Below are 6,679 nucleotides of genomic sequence, written 5' to 3'. Positions count from 1 at the left end.
TAAAAACTCTTAAATTTGATGATCTGAATTTAAGGCCTTAAAAGGGTCTTAAATATGACCAAAAAAATAAGAAAGGTCTTAAATATGATTAAGAAGGTCTTAAAAATTATGAGATTTGAAAGGTACTTCTGTGTTGCGATCACGTCTAAATGTGTTTTGGGGGAAATGTCCGGGCTGCAAAGTAATCAGTACGGTAATAGCCCTTCAGTTCCCCCCAACAATTTGTATTGAAATAAATCAACATGGAACCAGTAATCACTAACTTTGTTTCCCCCTGCCCCTTATTGGAGAACACCCAGCTAGTAACCTAGCAACCAAGCTTCAGCTAGCGGCATTCAGAAACTCATCTATCTTCGAATCTACTTACAAATTAATATGGGGAATTGTCAGTTCAACCGTATTTGGTTGGAAAACCTCAAATGTAGTGCTTGGTTGAAACCAGTGGAGGGGAACGTGTTTGAAGCCTGCTGCACCTTTTTGCAAATAAAATCAGCGTTTGTTTTGCTAATGTAGCGTTAGCTATTGCGGAGTTAGCTAGTGCAGCAGTTCCCGCGACAACACCGGGGGACCTCCGGGCGACGTTTGTGTCTACGTCAACCCTAAAAGCGGAGGTGCTGTGGACGCTAAATACCGTAGCTAAACACCAATCATACAACAGCAACGATGAAAGATTGCAGCCAAGGCAGCAGGGCTCTGAATATAGCTCTTGTCATTCACGCGCACACACACACACACACACACACACACACACACACACACACACACACACACACACACACACACACACACACACACACACACACACACACACACACACACACACACACACACACACACACACACACACACACGGGCTGCTCGATTATGGCAAAAATCATAATCACAATTATTTTTGGTCAATAATTGATATCAGCATTATTAAATACGATTATTCATTGACTTTGAAAACATCCATTTATTGAAGATTAAAACAAATAATAATTTGAAAAGTGTCTTTTTAACTGTTGATTACCCTGAATGTATAATTCAACTGAAAAACCAGTACAAAAATAAATGTTACATTTAAATAAATAATATCAAAATGATAAATACCAATAACAAGATCAACAAATATTTTGGAGCGCACTTCCACAAGCTACTAAACATATATAAATAAAAATAAATTGGACTAAAATTAATTAGATCAAATATGTTCTTGTGCACTGTCACAAACAAGTTTGTTTAGCGAAGCTAAATAATCTTTTTTTAGATTATGATTTCGTAATTGTGGCAGGCCAAAATCGTAATTGCGATTTAAAATAGGATTAATTGCACAGCCCGAACACAAACACACACACACACTTTTTGTCTAACACGCTAACTAGGGGTGTAACGGTACACATACCGAAATTATTCGGTACGGGCCCTTCGGTGTACTAAACGAATATAACGTTAAACGTAATTTAAAAAATGAGAGCGACTTTTTGGAAGTAATAACAGTAATTTGCTCACATTGGGTTCAACGCGTCATAGAGCAAGCAAGTCATTTCATTGGACGAGAGGCATACTATGAGAGCTGGTCAGAGGGATGCGTTCAGATTTAGTCAGTAATTTGAGGAACTATCGAAATGGTGAACGCAGACAAAGTTGAGCTCGAAAATCCTCCAGCATCATTGAAGTCTCCGGTTTGGGAACATTTTGGTTTCGCAGTTACGTGCATGGATGACGGACAAAGACAGGTGTACCGAACCAAAGCTGTTGGCATTGTTCAACTAAAATTGGTTACGCGGCTGGCAATACATCAAACTTGCAAACTCATTTGAAAAGGCATCACCCGAACGTGAACATCACCGATACCCAAAGAAAAAAGACTGAAGTGCAAACCCAACTCCCACTAGCATTTAAGCCTCCACCACTCACAAAAAGTTCAGACCGAGCCAAAGCTATTACAAATGCCAAATATCCTTATTTTGCCATGTTAGCAAAGCGCTACCTGGCTGTATCTGCTACGCTATGCCTAGCGAGAGGGTGTTCTCCACAGCAGGAGACATTGTTAGTGCCAGCAGATCTGCCCTGTCGGCAAGCAATGTGGACAAGTTAAGTATTCTTTAAAAAAACATGAAAATATAATGACAAGCAAGTCCTAATGTCAAACTGGCTGCTTAGGTACTAGTACAGTTCAAATACAGATTATTTCATTTTATCGAAATGCTGCACCTTAATGTTTATTTTTTATTATATTTTGTATTTATTTGAGTAAATACATTATTCACAGTTTAATAATTTAAAAAAAAATATATATATATATTTTAGGTTTTGTGATAATCTTTTCTGCTGTACCGAACCGTGACCTAAAAACCGAGGTACATAACGAACCGAAATGTTTGTGAACCGTTACACCCCTAACGCTAACACAGTTTCTGTGCTGTTATGTTCAGTCATTGTTCTTATGTTGAACATGAATACATTTACTTTGTAAGTAATTATGGGACGTATTTCTAATTTCATAGCAATTTTCCTTCATACTTTCTTGCAGTGAAATAAATATTAAATTCTATTCAAAGTGGTCTTAAAAAGTCTTAAATTTGAGTTGGCGAAACCTGCAGGAACCCTGCTAATTGTGGTGGATATGTTTCATCTTTTTACCTGCTAAAGGCATGTTGAAAACATTTACATCACTCTCCGCAGTCACTCATAACGTTTTGTTTTTCAATAACTAGGCCTGTCACGATAATTAATTGTGTTGGACATTTTTCTGGAAATTATTGCGATAAACGATAATATTGTCGGCACCGTTTTAAGACCATTTTAGACATAATGATAATATATAATAATAGTAGTACATCAAAAGTACAAAAGTACATCCTTTCTAACATAACTTTGTATTGAACATTCAACATTGCAAATGAAATGTGAAATAATATTAAAAATATATAAATTATATATAATAAATAAAACAAATTAATTAAATTATAATAAATTAATTAAATCACACACAACCAAAACAATAAATTAAATAGAGTCAGGCTGGAAAGCAGAGCTCTCTCATATATATATATATATATATATATATATATATAAATATAAATATAAATAAATATGAGCACACATTATCTCACAAGCAAAAAAAACTCCTTAAAACAAAAGTCAAGTGTACAGTCCACTGTCAAAGACCCAGATGCCTCAACAGGCCATATCCAAATTTGTTTTTCTAAGTTTTCGAGCAAGGAACACCAACATGTTTGCATTGTCGGGCGGGGGCTCTCCATCTCCAGCTGCCGTGTTTGCTCCCAGCTGGGAAAACGGAATGGGGTGGTTGTGTTTTAGGTGGTTTAAAATGCGTGGTATTGCCTGCTTTTGTCGCTACCCTTTTTAAACCAATGCGACACACCGCCCGGCTCATTCAAGTCCGTAGGTTCGCCTCGTTGATTTGGTTTGAATCCAAAATACTGCCACACCGGAGAATCGAGATGTGTAGTAAGGTTTTGTTTGTCCAATTCCATTTCACTTTAAATTCCCCGCCAGTAAGTCACACGTTGTCTCCCGCTTGTCGCTATATTATTAATTTGGCTGCTGCACGTGCACGCGGAGTGTCCAGACCTGGCTGTGTGTCAGTCCCGCCCCTCACAGCGCGCCTGGCAGCCACAGCGCTCCAGGCTAAAATGCTGGTCACATCTTTATATAAACGGCAATTTATCGAGCTCAGAAAAGTTATCGAGTTCATTTTTATTTATCGTACGATAAGTCAATTTATCGATTATCGCGACAAGCCTATCAATAACATCATATATTCTTGAAATCTTATATTGATATATCATGACATACAATAACGACAATATTTCAATTTTTTTTAAATTGATAAAACAAGCAAGTACTCATTCTTAATGTAATATTTTAACCTCTTAAGCCCCAAGCCTGTTTTTCAGGTTTCAGGCTTGAAAATGACATTCCCAGAACAAATGATCATATTTTCTCTTCTAAAATGGTTAAATTAATAATCTTTTCTCAAAGTAATGACAAACCTGTGAGTTGGATGTAGAAAACACTATAAATATTTTTTTTTTTACTGAGTTCAATCTGAATTTACTTTAAAATAAAAACATCTATATTGACTCTGACACTTTTACATCCAACTCACAGATGTAACCTTGCTTTGAGAAAAAAATTATTTCATTTACACCTTTTTTAGAAGGGAAGCTATGGGCATTTGTTCTGGGAATGTCATTTTCGAGTCTGAGACCTGAAAAACAGGCTCAGGGCTTAACAGGTTAAGATTACATTACATTACATTGCATTTAGCTGACGCTTTTATCCAAAGCGACTTACAATTAGGGCTGGGCGATATATCGAGTTTACACGATACATCGTGGATTGCACTACATGCGATATCGTAAATGACCACATTGTGAACATCGAGTACTATGTTGTCAAATCAGTTTCCCGCCGTGGCCAAAATGAGCTTTCCTTTCTCCCTCATAGACACAGGCACACACTCAGGCCCCGCCCAACTTGCACACAAACATTACACACACGCACAGTGACAGAGGCATTTGTTTTGAGGAGAGCGAAAGAAAGGTTAGCTAGTTTAAACCTTAGCACAACATGTTCTTTTTATTTTTGTATGTCTTGGAAACGCAACGCTGGCATAATATGATGTGGCCTGCTGACATGGCCCGTGTTTAATTCAGCCCAGATGCGGTGACTGCAGGCCAAATCCATGAATGCGGCAGGCAGGTGTCCAAAATAAAGTCGCACCGGTATGAGGCGCAGTGAGAACCACGCACCTGTCAGACTAGCGATTGAGTACATTTACATTTCAGGAGAATAATGAAGATGGTTGTTCCACTCCGTTTCTCACGAGACCAGCGCGCTGCGGTTTGCATTAGTGTGGACTGGCCCGACTGAACTGACACCGGCAGCCTTAATAATTGTGGAAGGATGGACCCTCATCCTGCGAAAAATAGGAGGAAAGGTGGTGCAGAGAGGGAAAGGGAGAAAAAAGCAGGCGAGGAGGAGGCAGCGAAATGTGCTAAAATCACAGATGTATTCAGAACCCCCCGTATGGTACAGAATAACGAAGCAGAAAGTAAGTTAGCCAACATTATGAGCCACTTCTATATTATAGCCTGATGTGCACATCGACTGACTGTCAATAAAACAGTTTCTCAGTCCAATGTTAAGTTAGTGGCAGACCCTGTGTGACTGAGACTGTGAGGCTACAAAAAACCCAAACCTCCTTACTGTTACTCAAGGCAAATATATGTAGGCTAATATAACCGTTAGACTGCAGCTAACTGTGGGGCTACACAAGTATATATTTTTTGTGTGTTGGTTAAAATCGTTTTAATAGAAACCACGGATGAAGACTGTATAAATAACAATGGTTTTAATGCAGACATGTTACAGGGACTACTAGAATCATCATACTGGCGTGACTGTAAACATCAAGGGGTTAAATAAAAAAAATGTATGTGTTTTAGAGGAAATGTCAGAATATCGCGATATATATCGTGTATCGCGATATAGTCAGTAAATATCGCGATATAATTTAGAGACCATATCGCCCAGCCCTACTTACAATAAGTGCATTCGACCAGGGAGATACAACCTTGAAGAAAACAGAATCATATAAGTACATCAAGTTTCATAGAGCCAAACATTTCAAGTGCTACTCAACTGGCTTTAGATAAGCCAGCCCTTTATTAGTATATAAGTGCTTTTGTTAGTAATTCAATCGCTCGAAGTGGAGTCTAAAGAGATGAATTTTCAGTCTGCGCCGGAAGATGTGTAAGCTTTCTGCTGTCCTGATTTCAATGGGGAGCTCATTCCACCATTTTGGAGCCAGGATAGCAAACCCACAAGTTTTTGCTGATGGGAAGTTGGGTCCCCCTCGCAGTGTGGGTGCAGCTAGCTGCTGGCTGATGCAGAGCGGAGTGCACATGCTGGGGTGTACGGTTTAACCATGTCCTGGATGTAGGAAGGGCCAGATCCATTCACAGCATGGTACGCAAGTACCAGTGTCTTGAAGTGGATTCTAGCAGTTACTGGAAGCCAGTGAAGGGAGCGGAGGAGCAGCGTGGTGTGGGAGAATTTTGGAAGGTTGAAGACCAGACGAGCCGCTCCATTCTGGATGAGCTGCAGAGGTCGGATGGCACATGCAAGTAGACCAGCCAGGAGGGAGTTGCAGTAGTCTAGGCGTGAGATGACGAGAGCCTGGACCAGAACCTGCGCTGATTTCTGGGTCAGCTGGGGACGTATCCTCCTGATGTTGTAAAGCGTGTATCTGCAGCAGCGGGTTGTAACAGCAATGTTTGCAGTGAAGGACAGTTTGTTATCTAGGATCACACCCAGATTCCTTGCAGTCTGAGTCGGGGAAACAACAGAGGTGCCAATGTGGATTGTTAGGTCAGGAGTGGGACAAGCTTTTCCCGGAAGGAAAAGCAGTTCAGTCTTGTCAAGGTTGAGCTTGAGGTGATGAGCAGACATCCACCGAGAGATGTCTGCTAGGCAAGCTGAGATGCGTGCGACGACCTGGGTCTCTGAGCGGGGAAAGGACAGAATTAGTTGGGTGTCGTCAGCGTAGCAGTGGTATGAAAAACCATGTGGGCTAATGACAGACCCAAGCGAGTTTGTGTACAAGGAGAAGAGGAGGGGACCAAGAACAGAGCCCTGAGGGACCCCTGTAGTTAATTGAAAAGGG

Source organism: Notothenia rossii (assembly GCF_949606895.1).
Source record: "Notothenia rossii genome assembly, chromosome: 8".
Lineage (NCBI taxonomy): Eukaryota > Metazoa > Chordata > Actinopteri > Perciformes > Nototheniidae > Notothenia > Notothenia rossii.
The sequence above is the reverse complement of the archived record's forward strand: the minus strand, read 5'-3'. Positions refer to the sequence as shown.